This window comes from Garra rufa, chromosome 14, assembly GCF_049309525.1.
Source record: "Garra rufa chromosome 14, GarRuf1.0, whole genome shotgun sequence".
NCBI lineage: Eukaryota > Metazoa > Chordata > Actinopteri > Cypriniformes > Cyprinidae > Garra > Garra rufa.
In genome coordinates, this window is record NC_133374.1 from 14,328,708 (window position 1) to 14,348,417 (window position 19,710).

Genomic DNA, 19,710 nt, shown 5'->3' on the forward strand with positions numbered 1-19,710 from the left:
CCCTATTTTAAATAGTTACCATGTTTTATGATCTACATCCATTTTTTAATATTATTTATTATTATTTATGATCTATAAGCATCTGTGAAATAATTATAAACAAATATATTAAAAATAAATACATATTAACTTAGTTGATGTATTTGTTTCTCATTCTAATTAAGTGAACTGAGCAGTATAGTGTCATACTTATAAGATTTTTTATTCTATCAGTGAGATTGTATATATGTATATAAATCATATAATTTTTCCTTAAAAGATTAAAAAAAGATTTTAATGCTCTTTAAGCACCTATACAAAATAATTATGTAAAAGTACACTGACAGTACAGTCTATATCAACTGATTATATGGATTATTTTCATTCTTATACACTGAGAATGAGCTAAATAGCATTAGAGGTCAAACGATTCCTTATCTTATGAGGACCTCTAGTGTTCATCCCTGGTATTAGAGCTTTAATCTGACAAATTTATGTGACACTTTTAATGTTTTTGGGGCCTCTGAGCATGATAACATTTTGAAACTACACGTATTTCCTAAGAATTTCTTGTTGTTTATATGTAAAAAGTTTTGATGAGTAAGAATAATGCAATTTAAAGATATATGAAAATAACTCTTCATCTTTTTTATTGTTACTTTCATAAATCACCACATCAACACCGTTCAAGATGTCCCAAAGCCGTTCACAATTTAACATCTTCAGTATCTTGGCATCATGTTGACAAAGTTTGCTGTGAACTGTCTGATTCTGCTATGAGTGATATGAATTTATTCACAGCTATATTTAAAAACACAGGAAACAAATGTTAAAGTTTGACATGTTGCCATGGCAACAGCATTTGATGTATCAAGGACCCCTTCACAGATTCTCATCGGCCGTGTTTTGATATTATTCTGATGAAGTTTGAAGCAAATTGAGTAAAATAAAGAGGTTGATTTAAAAGTGTTTTGCAAGCAACACACTTCCTGCTGCCAGTTGGTGGCGCTATAACTTTGACTCATAATAGTCACATCTCTGTGATCGGTATCATACGACGAACAAACTGCTTAAGTTTGGTCAAAATCAGCTAAAGTGTGTCAAAATTATTAGACATTTCCTGTTTCTCATTTCTCGCCATAATTTGTCGCCCTGCCACGGCCAAACCGTTCGAGATAGCAAAAATCCCCTGGCAATTTTGCATTCCCAATATCTTGAGATCATGCTGACCGAGTTTGGTGGCCATCGGTGGAAAGGTCTAGGAGGAGTATTTCAAATTCCACAGCTTGATTTTTCCAAAAATCCATATTTAAATAAAAATAGCTGACTTCCTGTTGGTCGTAGCTAATGGGTGTAAATTAGAAAGTTGTCCGGCTTGATGAGTCCAATATATGTACCGAGTTTGGTGACTGTAGGACAAAGTAACCCCCCAACTTTTGTCAAAAGGTGGCGCTATGGAGCGCCTGCTCCACGCCCATTTATGGGCTTTTATCAGTGTTTAACTGTCATTAATACAGATGTGTGTGTTGAGTTTCATGAAATTCTAAGCATTTTAAGTGGCTCAAAAACACAAAAAACTAAAGTTAAAGTTTGACACGTTGCCATGGCAACATGATAAAAGTTATGGATAACGCCCTTCACAGATTCTTATCGGTCGTGTTTTGACATTATTGTGATGAAGTTTGAAGCAAATTGAGTAAAATTAAGAGGCTGAGTTTAAAGCGTTTCAAAAACGTCACGCTTTCTGCTGCCAGTTGGTGGCGCTATAACTTTGACTCATAATAGTCACATCTCTGTGATCGGCATCAGACGATGAACAAACTGCTGAAGTTTGGTCAAAATCAGACAAAGTATGTCAAAGTTATTAGGCACTTCCTGTTTCTCATTTCTCGCCATAAATTTGTCGCCCCGTCACGGTCAAACCGTTCGAGATATCAAAAATCCCCTGGCAATTTTGCGTCCCCAATGTCTTGAGATCATGCTGACCGGGTTTGGTGGCCATCGGTGGAAAGGCCTAGTAGGAGTATTTCAAATTCCATTGCATACACTTTTTAGACATCCCTGAATAGCCGACTTCCTGTTTGGCGAAGCACGGACTATGAGTGTGAAATTTGTTCGGCCCGATGAGGTCTATATGTGTATGAATTTTGGTGACTGTAGATCAACCGTTGTGCGCTCCAGAGCCCTTCAAAAGTCGCAATTTTTAACGCTGTGCCATGCCCCCCCCAGGTGACCCCCCCATGTCAAAGTCTGTCCGGCCCTGATGGCCGCAGGTTCCAATGTGTGTGCAAAGTTTCAAGAGTTTTCGTGTATGTTAAGGCCCCCGAAATCCCCCAAAACATTGAAAAAAAAATAATAATAATAATAATAATAATAATAATCCTTAGAAAAACAATAGGGCCTTCGCCCTTTTGGGCTCGGGCCCTAATAAGAATCCTTAGAAGAACAATAGGGCCTTCGCCCTTTTGGGCTCGGGCCCTAATAATTAAAGCTGCGAGCAGCGATGAACGGGCCCTCGCACCTGGGCTCACCGCCGACCGGTGGCTTCAGGAAATCAGCAAACGGTGGGCAGTATGCTTTTAATACAGTAAATATAGAAAAAAGTCATTAGTCATTTAAATGTGCCAAACTTGCCGCTGCCAGATGGTGGCGCTATGCTTGTAACTAATTATTGGCATGTAGATGTGTTCAGGCCAGCACTATTATCAAACATATGAAGTTTGGTGCAGATTGACCTTGGTATGTTTGAGTTAGTGAAAGATATGATATATCCTGCTGCTAACAAGTAAGAACAAGATTCATGATAACAAAATGTTATTATTGCTTGCTTTACGTCCACCACTTCTGCTGAAATGTCATCGTTACCTATCTGTACAATTTTTGTGTGGATATTGCTTTGCTGGTGACTCCTGTTATAAGACATCACTCTTAAGCGCTACATTACTAAGAATCAATAATGAAGACGGTGCCCACTTGGCACATGCATTCAAAGTAACCCTCTGCTAGTTTGGATTTAAAGTTTACAGAATTGAAAGGGTTAGACTTTAAAATCAACACACAGACACATACACACAAAATATAAAATGTTGCCATTCAGTTTTATTTGTTAGCATTAACTATATTAGTTAACATGACCAATAAATAAATAGCATTTATTAATGTTAATTAATATTAAGCTAAAAAAAAGTATTCATATATAGTTTATGTACTGTGAATTAGCATGAACATGAACACAGTTCATGTGGGTGTACAGCAATACACAATAAAGTGCTCTATAAACTCTTCATTCTTTCAAAATATCTTTAAAAATCAAGTTGAGTATTTTAACGGGGTGATATATATATTTATAACTGATCTTAAAATTATGGTTTTCAGATGTTTTGAAGAGATAACAGTAAAGTTTGTTTTGTTGTCAAAGTTTGTCTTAATTTTTTATTATTATGATTTTATATTCAATAAATAACACTATGTAAATATTGTCTATCAATGAAGATAAATTGATCATGCTAAAAAGTTGTATTTTTTAAAATCTTTTGCTATGTGACTGAATAGGACAAGTTCATGGTACAGTTAAGTAAAAAATAAATAAAAAACAACAACTGCAAAAAATGAACAATGAAAGACTTAGTGACCCTTTATATTTTCTCAAAATATCAGACTCTCAAAGATCAGACATATTTATGTAATTACACTACATACAGTATGTGCATTTTGTTCAAAGATGGTCTGTAGGATGGCTCTCTACTCTGTCACCCTCTCTGCCTCTCACCCCTCCCCCCTGCAATAATGAGCTTCTCTGTGCCTGACTGAACGCACACACATACTGTAGAGACATTCACCAGAGTGACAGCAGGTTTCTGAGTTCTTTTTTAAATTTTCTTTAATTCATAGAAGCTTGTATACATTTTTTATTTCCAGCACTTGCTCAGAATGATTAGATCTCTGTGTGAAAAAAGTTTTAAAGATTTTGGATGCTGCACTTTAAAGATATAAAAATATTTTTTACTATATCTTTAAAAAATCACCACGTCCACACCGTTCAAGATATCCAAAATCCGGTCGCAATTTAACATCTTCAGAATATTCTCTTCATGTTAAAAAAGTTTGGTGTGAACAGCTGGTTGTTCTTAGAAGTAGTGTGCATTTGTTTACAGCCTGATTTTTCCAAAAATCCACATTCAAATCAAAATAGCCGGCTTCCTGTTGGTCTCAGCTAATGAGTTTGATTTAGAAAGTTGTCCAAATTGATGAGATTAATATATGTACAGAGTTTAGTGACTGTAGGAAAAACTAACCCCCCAACTTTTGTCAAAAGATGGCGCTATAGAGTGCCTGCTCCACGCCCATTTATGACCTTTTGCCAGTGTCTAACTATCATAAATATTGATGTGTGTGTTGAGTTTCATGAAATTCTAAGCATGTTATCTGCCTCGAAAAGACAGGAATCTAATTTTAAAGTTTGACATGTTGCCATGGCAACAGCATTCGATTTATCATCGACCCCTTTACATATTCTTATCGGCCGTGTTTTGACATGATTTTGATGAAGTTTAAAGAAAATCGAGTAAAATTAAGAGGCTGATATCAAAGCATTTTGAAAATGACACACTTCCTGCTGCCAGTTGGTGGCGCTATAACTTTGACTCATAATAGTCACATTTATGGAATCGGCATCATACAACGAACAAACTGGTGAAGTTTCATCAGAATCAGGCAATGTGGTCAACAGTTATTAGACACTTCCTGTTTCTCATTTCTCGCCATAACTTTGTCGCCTTGCCACGGCCAAACCGTTCGAGATATCAAAAATCTCCTCGCAATTTAGCGTCCCCAATGTCTTGAGATCATGCTGACCGAGTTTGGTGACAATCCCATGGAATTCCTGGGAGGAGTACGTTAAATTCCAGAGCATGCGCTTTTTAAACAGCCCTAAATATCTCACTTCCTGTCAGGTGGAGCCTATGACATAGAGTACAAAAGTTGTTTGGCTCAGTGAGATCTATATGTGTACCGAGTTTCATATCAATACATGCAAGTATGTGTGCGCAGTACATCAAGTTTTCAAACTGTGTTCCAGGGGGCGCTGTAGAGGCCCTGAACCACGCCCGGGTCCCAGCCTCTGTGGCGTCCTGATGGCCGCAGATTCCGACGTGTGTGCAAATTTTCAAGAGTTTTTGAGTATGTTAAGGCCCCCAAAAGTGCCCGGAAGGTTGAAAAAAAGAAAAAAAAAAAAAAAAAAAAAAAAAAAAAAAATAATAACCCTTAGAAGAACAATAGGGCCTTCGCCCTTTTGGGCTCGGGCCCTAATTAAAGCTGCAAGCAGCGTTGACCGGGCCCTCGCCGTCTGGCAGTCGCCATCCCGATAGCATCAGGAAAACGGTGCCCAGTTGGCACATGCATTCACAGTAACCCTTTGGACTAACCCTAACTGTCTCTCCTCCTGTCTGACTCTTTCTCTTACCACCCATCCCCCCTCCTTACACTCAGCCACTTACCACACAAACACAAACATAGAGTGCAGAGCAGAGTGAGATCAGATTTGTTTTTTAATTTTCTTTCATTCGTGGAGTTTTGTATAATTATGAAATGAACTGTGTTTGATCAGAATGAATAGTTATTTGTATGAAAAAAGTTTCAAAGAGTTAGGATGCTGCACTTTAAATATATAATAAATAATTGAAAATTGAAAATTGAAAATGGAAAATGAAATTCTAGGCACGCTATCTGCCTCAAAAACACAGGAAACAAATATTTGAATGTGTTTTGTATTTTCATTTATTTGCCATGGCAACAGCATTTGATGCATCAGGGACGCCTTTACAGACTCTCATCGGCCGTGTTTTTACATCATTCTGATGAAGTTTGAAGAAAATCGAGTACAAACATATTGTTCGTTGTTCGTTCGTGTGTTAGTTTATTAACCATTGTTAACAAAAGAGACCCTATTTTAAATAGTTACCATGTTTTATGATCTACAACCATTTTTAAATATTATTTTAATGATCTAAAAGCATCTGTGAAATAATTATAAACAAATATATTAAAAATAAATACATATTAACTTAGTTGATGTATTTGTTTCTCATTCTAATTAAGTGAACTGAGCAGTATAGTGTCATCCTTATAAGATTTTTTATTCTATCAGTGAGATTGTATATATGTATATAAATCATATAATTTTTCCTTAAAAGATTAAAAAAAGATTTTAATGCTCTTTAAGCACCTATACACAATAATTATGTAAAAGTACACTGACAGTACATTATATATCAACTGATTCTATTGATTATTTTCATTCTTATACACTGAGAATGAGCTAAATAGCATTATTGTTCAAACGATTCCTTATCTTATGAGGACCTCTAGTGTTCATCCCTGGTATTAGAGCTTTAATCTGACAATTTATATGACACTTTTAATGTTTTTGGGGCCTCTGAGCATGATAACATTTTGAAACTACACGTATTTCCTAAGAATTTCTTGTTCTTTATATGTAAAAAGTTTTGATGAGTTAGAATAATGCAATTTAAAGATATATGGAAATAACTCTCCATCTTTTTTACTGTTACTTTCATAAATCACCACATCAACACCGTTCAAGATATCCCAAAGCCGTTCACATTTTAACATCTTCAGTATCTTGGCATCATGTTGACAAAGTTTGGTGTGCACTGTCTGATTCTGCTATGAGTGATATGAATTTATTCAGCTATATTTTTCCAAAAATCCACATTCAAATCAAAATAGCTGACTTCCATGTTAGTCGTAGCTAATGGGTGTAAATTTTTTGCAAAAAAAAATCTGGTGATCAAAAAATATTAGGCTTTAGTTAAGATCTGTTAGTTTTATGGACAGTTAGAATGTTTTGTATATGCAGACAAGGGCTTTATGATGGGCCTGATTTGAATTAAAAAATATATATATTTCTTAAACATGTTTGAAGTTCTTAATAGATTTCACTGTTGCACATTTAGTCTTTTTATTTTTTTTACAGTAATGTGCATTTTGCAGTTTGTTTGCATGGTGTACATTGGATGCACATATTTATGACTTCTTGTTACAGTATTCATTTAAAATAAAAGTTGTTTAAAATAAACAACTGTGTGCACCCTATTATTAATGTAGATGTGTATTTCAGTAATAAACTTAAGTAGGGGAGTTTTAAGTTACCAGGATTTAGATCAAAATAGTGATCCCATGTCTGCAAAACTAACATTTTAAATGAAATATTGATAGCTAATCGATATCGAATCGAATATAAATGAATCGAAACCATAAAAATAACAATCGAATCGAATTGCCAAATTGGTCACAATACCCAGCCCTAATTCACATCCTAATGAATAAACAACCAAGAGTTTAAATATTCCCTTCTATCTCCTCCTCTCTGACTCTCTCTTTCCATCCATCCCCCCTCCCCACTCTCACCCTAACACTCAACAAACACACACCCACTTACCACGCACACACATAAGTGCAGAGCAGAGAGGGATCAGATTTGTTTTTTAATTTTCATTAATTCATAGATCTTTGTATAATTATGAAATGAACGGTGTCTGATCAGAATGACTAGTAGTCTGTATGAAAAAAGTTTCAAAGACTTTGGATGCTGCACTTTAAAGATATAATAAAATTACGGCTTTCTTGTTTTACTTCCGATTTCAATCAATCACCACATCAACACCGTTCAAGATATCCTAAATCTGCTCGCAATTTAGAATCTTCAGAATGTTGGCAACATGTCAAAAAAGTTTGGTGTGAATTGGTTGGTTTTCCTGAGAGAAGTATATAAAATTCCACAGCCTGATTTTTCCAAATATCCACATTCAAATCAAAATAGCCGACTTCCTGTTGATCGTAGCTAATGGGTGTAAATTAGAAATGTTTCTGGCTTGATGAGATCAATATATGTACCGAGTTTGGTGACTGTAGGACAAACTAAACCCCCAACTTTTGTCAAAAGGTGGCGCTATGGAGCGCCTGCTCCACGCCCATTTATGGGCTTTTATCAGTGTCTTAATATCATTAATACAGATGTGTGTGTGAAGTTTCATGAAATTCTGAGTATTTTAAGTGGCTTCAAAACACAAAAAGCTAAAGTTAAAGTTTGACACGTTGCCATGGCAACATGATAAAAGTTATCGATAAGGCAATTCACAGATTCTCATTGGCCGTGTTTCAACATTATTGAGATGAAGTTTGAAGCAAATTGAGTAAAATTAAGAGGTTGATTTAAAAGCATTTAGAAAACGTTGCGCTTTGTGTTGCCAGTTGGTGGCGCTATAACTTTGACTCCTAATAGTCACATCTCTGTGATCGGCATCATAAGATGAACAAACTGCTGATGTTTGGTCAAAATCAGACAAAGTGTGTTAAAGTAATTAGACACTTCCTGTTTCTCATTTCTCGCCATAACTTTGTCGCCCCGCCACGGCCAAACCGTTCGAGATATCAAAAATCCCCTGGCAATTTTGCGTCCCCAATGTCTTGAGATCATGCTGACCGAGTTTGGTGGCCATCGGTTGGAAGGTCTAGGAGGAGTATTTCAAATTCCATTGCATGCGCTTTTTAGACATCCCTGAATAGCTGACTTCCTGTTTGGTGAAGCACGGACTGTGAGCACGGAAGTTGTTCGGCCCGATGAGTTCTATATGTGTATGAATTTTGGTGACTGTAGATCAATTGGTGTGCGCTCCAGAGTCCCTCAAAAGTCGCAATTTTTAACGCTGTGCCACGCCCCCCCCAGGTGACCCCCCCATGTCAAAGTCTGTCCGGCCCTGATGGCCGCAGGTTCCAATGTGTGTGCAAATTTTCAAGAGTTTTCGTGTATGTTAAGGGCCCCAAAATCACCCAAAACATTGAAAAAAAAATAATAATAATAATAATTAAAGCTGCGAGCAGCGATGAACGGGCCCTCGCACCCGGGCTCACCGCCGACCGGTGGCTTCAGGAAAACAGCAATCGGTGGGCAGTATGCTTTTAATACAGTAAATATAGAAAAAATATGTCATAAGTCATTTAAATGTGCCAAAATTGCTGCTGCCAGCTGGTGGCGCTATGCCTATAACTGATTATTGACATGTAGATGTGTTCAGGCCAGCACTATTATCAAACATATGAAGTTTGGTGCAGATTGACCTTGGTGTGTTTGAGTTAGTGAAATATATGAGATATCCTGCTGCCAACAGGTGGCGCTATGATAATATCTGAATATTGGTCTTTAGGTGTCTTCAGGCCAGGACTCTTACCAAACCTGTGAATTTTGTGGCAGATCAGACATTTTCAGGCTAAGTTATAACCACTTCTATGTCTATGCAGAAACATCAAACTTTGTCAGGCCACCACGGACATGCCCTTTAATGAAAACTCAAGATCTTCACAATTTAACATCTCTAAGGCCTCAAGATCAGACTGACCAAATATAATGTTGATTTAATTAAATGCAATCAATGCAAGGACTTCAGATAGATGCCAACTGTGAACCAGTATGCTACAAATAAGAACATGTAATTCATGATGATAGCACAATGTTATTATTGCTTCCTTTATATCCACCACTTCTGCTTAAATGTCATTGTTACCTATCTGTACAATTTTTGTATAATATATTTTTGTATAAAATCAATTGTTGTCATAACTAAGAATCAATAAGGAAGACGGTGCCCAGTTGGCACATGCATTCACAGTAACCATCTGCTAGTTTGGATTTTAAGTTTACAGAATTGAAAGGGTTACACTTTAAAATCAACACACAGACACATACACACAAAATATAAAATGTTGCCATCCAGTTTCATTTGTTAAAATTAACTATATCAGTTAACATGACCAATAATTAAATAGCATTTATTAATGTTAATTAATATTAAGCTAAAAAAAGTATTCATATAAAGTTTATGTACTGTGAATTAACATGAACATGAACACAGTTCATGTGGGTGTACAGCAATACACAATAAAGTGCTCTATAAACGCTTCATTCTTTCAAAATATCTTTAAAAATCAAGTTGAGTATTTTAACGGGGTGATACATATATATATAACTGATCTTAAAATTATGGTTTTCAGATGTTTTGAAGAGATAACAGTAACGTTTGTTTTGTTGTCAAAGTTTGTCTTAATTTTTTATTATTATGATTTTATATTCAATAAATAACACTATGTAAATATTGTCTATCAATGAAGATAAATTGATCATGCTAAAAAGTTGTATTTTTTAAAATCTTTTGCTATGTGACTGAATAGGACAAGTTCATGGTACAGTTAAGTAAAAAATAAATAAAAAACAACAACTGCAAAAAATGAACAATGAAAGACTTAGTGACCCTTTATATTTTCTCAAAATATCAGACTCTCAAAGATCAGACATATTTATGTAATTACAATACATACAGTATGTGCATTTTTTGTTCAAAGATGGTCTGTAGGATGGCTCTCTACTCTGTCACCCTCTCTGCCTCTCACCCCTCCCCCCTGCAATAATGAGCTTCTCTGTGCCTGACTGAACGCACACACATACTGTAGAGACATTCACCAGAGTGACAGCAGGTTTCTGAGTTATTTTTTAAATTTTCTTTAATTCATAGAAGCTTGTATACATTTTTTATTTCCAGCACTTGCTCAGAATGATTAGATCTCTGTGTGAAAAAAGTTTTAAAGAGTTTGGATGCTGCACTTTAAAGATATAAAAATATTTTTTACTATATCTTTAAAAAATCACCACGTCCACACCGTTCAAGATATCCAAAATCCGGTCGCAATTTAACATCTTCAGAATATTCTCTTCATGTTAAAAAAGTTTGGTGTGAACAGCTGGTTGTTCTTAGAAGTAGTGTGCATTTGTTTACAGCCTGATTTTTCCAAAAATCCACATTCAAATCAAAATAGCCGGCTTCCTGTTGGTCTCAGCTAATGAGTTTGATTTAGAAAGTTGTCCAAATTGATGAGATTAATATATGTACAGAGTTTAGTGACTGTAGGAAAAACTAACCCCCCAACTTTTGTCAAAAGATGGCGCTATAGAGTGCCTGCTCCACGCCCATTTATGACCTTTTGCCAGTGTCTAACTATCATAAATATTGATGTGTGTGTTGAGTTTCATGAAATTCTAAGCATGTTAACTGCCTCGAAAAGACAGGAATCTAATTTTAAAGTTTGACATGTTGCCATGGCAACAGCATTCGATTTATCATCGACCCCTTTACATATTCTTATCGGCCGTGTTTTGACATGATTTTGATGAAGTTTAAAGAAAATCGAGTAAAATTAAGAGGCTGATATCAAAGCATTTTGAAAATGACACACTTCCTGCTGCCAGTTGGTGGCGCTATAACTTTGACTCATAATAGTCACATTTATGGAATCGGCATCATACAACGAACAAACTGGTGAAGTTTCATCAGAATCAGGCAATGTGGTCAACAGTTATTAGACACTTCCTGTTTCTCATTTCTCGCCATAACTTTGTCGCCTTGCCACGGCCAAACCATTCGAGATATCAAAAATCTCCTCGCAATTTAGCGTCCCCAATGTCTTGAGATCATGCTGACCGAGTTTGGTGACAATCCCATGGAATTCCTGGGAGGAGTACGTTAAATTCCAGAGCATGCGCTTTTTAAACAGCCCTAAATATCTCACTTCCTGTTGCGTGGAGCCCATGACATAGAGTACAAAAGTTGTTTGGCTCAGTGAGATCTATATGTGTACCGAGTTTCATATCAATACATGCAAGTATGTGTGCGCAGTACATCAAGTTTTCAAACTGTGTTCCAGGGGGCGCTGTAGAGGCCCTGAACCACGCCCGGGTCCCAGCCTCTTTGGCGTCCTGATGGCCGCAGATTCCGACGTGTGTGCAAATTTTCAAGAGTTTTTGAGTATGTTAAGGCCCCCAAAAGTGCCCGGAAGGTTGAAAAAAAAAAAAAAAAAAAAAATAATAACCCTTAGAAGAACAATAGGGCCTTCGCCCTTTTGGGCTCGGGCCCTAATTAAAGCTGCAAGCAGCGATGAACGGGCCCTCGCACACGGGCTCACCGCCGACCGGTGGCTTTAGGAACACAGCAAACGGTGGGTAGTATGCTTTTAATATAGTAAAAATAGGAGAAATATGTCAAAGTCACTTAAATGTGCCAAATTTCCTGCTGCCAGCTGGTGGCGCTATGCCTATAACTGATTATTGACATGTAGATGTGTTCAGGCCACCACTTTCATCAAACATATGAAGTTTGGTGCAGATTGACCTTGGTATGTTTGAGTTAGTGAAAGATATGATATATCCTGCTGCCAACAGGTGGCGCTATGATAATATCTGAATATTGGTCTTTAGGTGTCTTCAGGCCAGGACTCTCACCAAACCTGTGAAGTTTGAGGCAGATTGGACATTTTATGGCTGAGTTATAACAACTTCTATGTCCATGGCGAAACATCAAACTTTGTCATGCAGCCACAGACACGCCCTTTAACGAAAACTCAAGATCTTCGCAATTTAACATCTCTAAGGCCTCTAGATCAGACTGACCAAATATAATGTTGATATCATTAAATCTCTAGGAGGAGTTTGATACAAGTCATTTCCTGTTGCCAACAGGTGGCGCTGTGATTATAATAGAATATTGGCCTTCAGGTGTATTCAGGCCAGGACTCTTATCGAATATGTGAAGTTTGAGAAAAATCGGACATTTTATGGCTGAGTTATAACAAGTTTTATATCCATGGTGAGACCTCTAAATTTGTCAGGCCGCCACGGACACGCCCTTTACCGAAAACTCAAGATCTTCACAATTTAATATCACTAAGGCCTTTATATTAGACTGACCGATTTTGGTGTTGATCTGCATAAATCTCTAGGAGGAGTTGGTTGTAGAGTACAGCATGACACTTTGTGTTGCCTGCAGGTGGCGCTATGACTATAACTGAATATAGGCATGTAGATGTCTTCAGGTCAGGAGTGTTATAACACATGTGAAGTTTGGGACAGATCGGACATTTTATGCCTAAGTTATAGCAACTTCCTTTTTCATGGCGAAACATCGAAATTTGCGAGGCCGCCACGGACACGCCCTCCAATGAAAACTCTAGATCTTCGCAATTTAACGTCACAAAGGGCTTTAGATTGGACTCACCAAATTCGGCATTGATCCGAATCAATCTCTAGGAGGAGTTCGTTCAAGTACGACGCCTGAAAATGGCAAAAATGACACAAATTTTGCTGAGAAAATTAAAAATAACCGACTTCCTGTTGGGTGTCAAATTTTGCTCCAAGAGGCTTTTTTGTAGGTATTGGTGTGTTACATGTGTGTACCTATTTTCGTGCATGTACGTGAATCACAGCTGAAAGCGCACACCGCTGAACGTGTAAAGGTGGCGCTGTCGAGCCATTTTGCCACACCCACTTCTGAACCCCATATCAGACGTAAATTTTCGCCAGGTTTGATATGTGTGCAAAGTTTCGTGACTTTTCGGGCATGTTCAGGCCCTCTAAAATGCGATTCATTTTGGAGAAGAATAATAATAATAATAATTAAAGCTGCAAGCAGCGATGAACGGGCCCTCGCACACGTGCTCACCGCCGACCGGTGGCTTTAGGAACACAGCAAATGGTGGGTAGTATGCTTTTAATACAGTAAAAATAGGAGAAATATGTCAAAGTCACTTAAATGTGCCAAATTTCCTGCTGCCAGCTGGTGGCGCTATGCCTATATCTGATTATTGGCATGTAGATGTGTTCAGGCCAGCACTTTCATTAAACATATGAAGTTTGGTGCAGACTGAGCTTGGTATGTTTGATTTAGTGAAAGATATGATATATCCTGCTGCCAACAGGTGGCGCTATGATAATATCTGAATATTGGCCTTTAGATGTCTTCAGGCCAGGACTCTTACCAAACATGTGAAGTTTGAGGCAGATCAGACATTTTATGGCTGAGTTATAACAACTTCTATGTCCATGGCGAAACATCAAACTTTGTCACGCCGCCACAGACACGCCCTTTGACGAAAACTCAAGATCTTCGTAATTTAACATCTCTAAGGCCTCTAGATCAGACTGACCAAATATAATGCTGATATCATTAAATCTCTAGGAGGAGTTTGATACAAGTCATTTCCTGTTGTCAACAGGTGGCGCTGTGATTATAATAGAATATTGGCCTTCAGATGTGTTCAGGCCATGACTCTTATCAAATATGTGAAGTTTGAGGCAAATCGGACATTTTATGGCTGAGTTATAACAAGTTTTATATCCATGGCGAGACCTCGAAATTTGCCAGGCCGCCACGGACACGCCCTTCAACGAAAACTCAAGATCTTCGCAGTTTAACATCGCTAAAGCCTTTTTATTAGACTGACCGATTTTGGTGTTGATCTGATAAAATCTCTTGGAGGAGCTTGTTGCAGAGTACAGCATGACACTTCCTGTTGCCAGCAGGTGGCGCTATGAGTAAAACTGAATATGGGCATGTAGATGTCATCAGGTCAGGAGTGTTATCACACATGTGAAGATTGGGACGGATCGGACATTGTATGCCTGAGTTATAGCAACTTCCTTTTTCATGGCGAAACATCGAAATTTGCGAGGCCGCCATGGACACGCCCTCCGATGAAAACTCTAGATCTTCACAATTTAACGTCACAAAGGGCTTTAGACTAGACTCTGCAAATTTGGCGTTGATCCGAATAAATCTCTAGGAGGAGTTCGTTCAAGTACGACGCCTGAAAATGGCAAAAATGACACACATTTTGTTGAGAATATTAATATTAACCGACTTCCTGTTGGGTTCCGGATTTTGTTCCAAGAGGCTTTTTTGTAGGTATTGGTGTGTTACATGTGTGTACCGATTTCCGTGCATGTACGTGAATCACAGCTGAAAGCGCACACCGCGGAACGTGTAAAGGTGGCGCTGTCGAGCCATTTTGCCACACCCACTTCTGAAACCCATATCAGACGTAAATTTTCGCCAGGTCTGATGTGTGTGCGAAGTTTCATGAGTTTTCGGGTATGTCTAAGCCCTCAAAAATGCGATTCATTTTGGAGAATAATAATAATAATAATAATAATAATAATAATAATAATAATAATAATAAACGAAGCAGATCCAATAGGGTCCTCACACCATCGGTGCTCGGGCCCTAATAATAATAATTAAAGCTGCAAGCAGCGATGAACGGGCCCTCGCACACGGGCTCACCGCCGACCGGTGGCTTTAGGAACACAGCAAACGGTGGGCAGTATGCTTTTAATACAGTAAATGTAGGAAAAATAGATCAAAGTCACTTAAATGTGCCAAACTTCCTGCTGCCAGCTGGTGGCGCTATGCCTATAACTGATTATTGGCATGTAGATGTGTTCAGGCCAGCACTTTGATCAAACATATGAAGTTTGGTGCAGATTGACCTTGGTATGTGTGAGTTAGTGCAAGATATGATATATCCTGCTGCCAATAGGTGGCGCTATAATAATATCTGTATATTGGCCTTTAGATGTCTTCAGGCCAGGACTTTTACCAAACATGTGAAGTTTGAGGCAGATCGGACATTTTATGGCTGAGTTATAACAACTTTTATGTCCATGGCGAAACATCAAACTTTGTCAGGCCGCCATGGACACGCCCTTTAACGAAAACTCAAGATCTTCACAATTTAACATCTCTAAGGCCTCGAGATCAGACTGACCAAATATAATGTTGATATCATTAAATCTCTAGGAGGAGTTTGGTACAAGTCATTTCCTATTGCCAACAGGTGGCGCTGTGATTATAATAGAATATAGGCCTTCAGATTGGTTCAGGCCAGGACTCTTATCGAACATGTGAAGTTTGAGGCAAATCGGACATTTTATGGCTGAGTTATAACAAGTTTTATATCCATGGCGAGACCACGAAATTTGCCAGGTCGCCACGGACACACCCTTCAACGAAAACTCAAGATCTTCGCAATTTAACATCATTAAGGCCTTTATATTAGACTGACAGATTTTGGTGTTGATCTGATTAAATCTTTTGGAGGAGTTTGTTGCAGAGTACAGCATGACACTTCCTGGTGCCAGCAGGTGGCGCTATGAGTAAAACTGAATATGGGCATGTAGATGTCATCAGGTCAGGAGTGTTATCACACATGTGAAGTTTGGGGCAGATCGGGCATTTTATGCCTGAGTTATAGCAACTTCCTTTTTCATGGCGAAGCATCGAAATTTGCCAGGCCGCCACGGACACGCCCTCCGATGAAAACTCTAGATCTTCGCAATTTAACGTCACAAAGGGCTTTAGATTAGACTCACCAAATTTGCCGTTGATCCGAATAAATCTCTAGGAGGAGTTCGTTCAAGTATGACGCCTGAAAATGGCAAAAATTACACAAATTTTGCTAAGAAAATTAAAAATAACCGACTTCCTGTTGGGTGTCAAATTTTGCTCCAAGAGGCTTTTTTGTAGGTATTGGTGAGCTAGATGTGTGTACCGATTTTCGTGCATGTACGTGAATCACAACTGAAAGCGCACACCGCGGAACGTGTAAAGGTGGCGCTATCGAGCCATTTTGCCACACCCACTTCTGCAACCCATATCAGACGTAAATTTTCGCCAGGTCTGATGTGTGTGCGAAGTTTCATGAGTTTTCGGGTATGTCTAAGCCCTCAAAAATGCGATTCATTTTGGAGAAGAATAATAATAATAATAATTAAAGCTGCAAGCAGCGATGAACGGGCCCTCGCACACGGGCTCACCGCCGACCGGTGGCTTTAGGAACACAGCAAATGGTGGGTAGTATGCTTTTAATACAGTAAAAATAGGAGAAATATGTCAGTCACTTAAATGTGCCAAATTTCCTGCTGCCAGCTGGTGGCGCTATGCCTATAACTGATCATTGGCATGTAGATGTGTTCAGGCCACCACTTTCATCAAACATATGAAGTTTGGTGCAGATTGACCTTGGTATGTTTGAGTTAGTGAAAGACATGATATATCTTGCTGCCAACAGGTGGCGCTATGATAATATCGGAATATTGGCCTTTAGGTGTCTTCAGGCCAGGACTCTTACCAAACCTGTGAAGTTTGAGGCAGATCGGACATTTTATGGCTGAGTTATAACAACTTCTATGTCCATGGCGAAACATCAAACTTTGTCACGCCGCCACAGACACGCCCTTTAACGAAAACTCAAGATCTTCGCAATTTAACATCTCTAAGGCCTCTAGATCAGACTGACCAAATATAATGTTGATATCATTAAATCTGTAGGAGGAGTTTGATACAAGTCATTTCCTGTTGCCAACAGGTGGCGCTGTGATTATAATAGAATATTGGCCTTCAGATGTGTTCAGGCCAGGACTCTTATCTAATATGTGAAGTTTGAGGCAAATCGGACATTTTATGGCTGAGTTATAACAAGTTTTATATCCATGGCGAGACCTCGAAATTTGTCAGGCCGCCACGGACACGCCCTTTACCGAAAACTCAAGATCTTCACAATTTAACATCGCTACGGCCTTTATATTAGACTGACCGATTTTGGTGTTGATCTGAATAAATCTCTAGGAGGAGTTGGTTGTAGAGTACAGCATGACACTTCCTGTTGCCTGCAGGTGGCGCTATGACTATAACTGAATATGGGCATGTAGATGTCTTCAGGTCAGGAGTGTTATCACACATGTGAAGTTTGGGACAGATAGGACATTGTATGCCTGAGTTATAGCAACTTCCTTTTTCATGGCGAAACATCGAAATTTGCGAGGCCGCCACGGACACGCCCTCCGATGAAAACTCTAGATCTTCACAATTTAACGTCACAAAGGGCTTTAGACTAGACTCTGCAAATTTGGTGTTGATCCGAATAAATCTGTAGGAGGAGTTCGTTCAAGTACGACACCTGAAAAAGGCAAAAATGACACAAATTTTGTTGAGAATATTAATATTAACCGACTTCCTGTTGGGTTCCGGATTTTGCTCCAAGAGGCTTTTTTGTAGGTATTGGTGTGTTACATGTGTGTACCGATTTCCGTGCATGTACGTGAATCACAGCTGAAAGCGCACACCGCGGAACGTGTAAAGGTGGCGCTGTCGAGCCATTTTGCCACACCCACTTCTGAAACCCATATCAGACGTAAATTTTCGCCAGGTCTGATGTGTGTGCGAAGTTTCATGAGTTTTCGGGTATGTCTAAGCCCTCAAAAATGCGATTCATTTTGGAGAATAATAATAATAATAATAATAATAATAATAATAATAATAATAATAAACGAAGCAGATCCAATAGGGTCCTCACACCATCGGTGCTCGGGCCCTAATAATAATAAACGAAGCAGATCCAATAGGGTCCTCACACCATCGGTGCTCGGGCCCTAATAAACGGAGCAGATCCAATAGGGTCCTCACACCATCGGTGCTCGGGCCCTAATAAACGAAGCAGATCCAATAGGGTCCTCACACCATCGGTGCTCGGGCCCTAATAATAATAATAATAAACGGAGCAGATTCAATAGGGTCCTCACACCATCGGTGCTCGGGCCCTAATTATGACTAGCACATAACAGTTTTCAATTAATTAGGTAAAACTCTGTAATGTTGAATATTGCAAACCATGTTTTTTTATTTAAAATGGATGTACAAGTATATGTCAGGGAAAACAGTCAACAAGAGCTTGGTTTTACACACATACCTCAAACACAATAAAAAAAGGGGGGGACTGCCATATAAGGACTACAACTAACACACAACAACTAACTTTAAACACATTTGAGAGAAAACTGTAGTATTTTGCAAACCACATTTGTGTTATACATTTTTTTTCTGTCAGATGTTATTCAGTTTTAATTTTTTAAAGGAGTTTTAAGGGGGTGTTGTATATTATTCCTGTTTTGTTTTTGTGCTTAGTTTTACACAAATTCATACCACAAAAACATAATTGAATATAAGACTGCTATATAAGGACTATAACTAACACACGACAGCTTCAGACACATTTAGGGGTGGGCGATATGGCAAAAATCACAATTTATTTATGTTATTTTTTTTTTTTAGAAATATCACGATTCCTTGACATGTTGTTTTTACTATTTTGCAAGTTGCCTGAGCCAAACTAATTTCCCTGTTTCAAAGCCTTACAAGGTGAAAAAAATATATAATATAAAGAATGGCAAATGTTTAGGCCAAATTGGGGCAAGGTAAAAATCTTTTGTTTTTATTTTTTTTTATCTATGTTATTAAAAATAAGAGCAAAGATAGGCTACAAGTTACAAATACACATAATATACAAATGAAACAATTTTTCAGGTACAGTAGATGTATTTAGCAGTAGCATTCAATGAATTGAATGAACAGATATAAAAATAAAACACTATACATAAATTATACATTGACTTTTATTAAAGCAACTGTATTAAACTGTATTTTACATACACTGTAACTTAAACATAGGGACTATAAGTTATGGAAACCTGTTTCCACCACTAAATAAAAAGATAATTGCAACTTTTTGTCTGGCAATTATGACTTTTCTCAGAATCGTGAGATATAAACTTATGATTGCGAGTTATAAACTTAGAATTCTAAGATTTAAACTCGCAATTCTGAGAAATAAAGTCAGAATGTGAGATATAAACTCACAATTCAGACTTTTTTTTCCTCAGAATTGTTAATTTTTATCTCACATTTGTGATTTTTTTTTCTCAAAATTGCAGAAATTTTTTGTTTTGTTTATTTAAAGTAAATTTCAAGCAAAGCAGTCAACGGAACTTAGTTTTAC

General features: G+C 37.9%; 1 protein-coding gene across 1 annotated transcript in view; it reads left to right on the forward strand.

The window, feature by feature from the left end:
- hsph1 (heat shock 105/110 protein 1) overlaps positions 1 to 19,710 on the forward strand; it is a 46,817-nt gene that overhangs the window by 17,698 nt on the left and 9,409 nt on the right.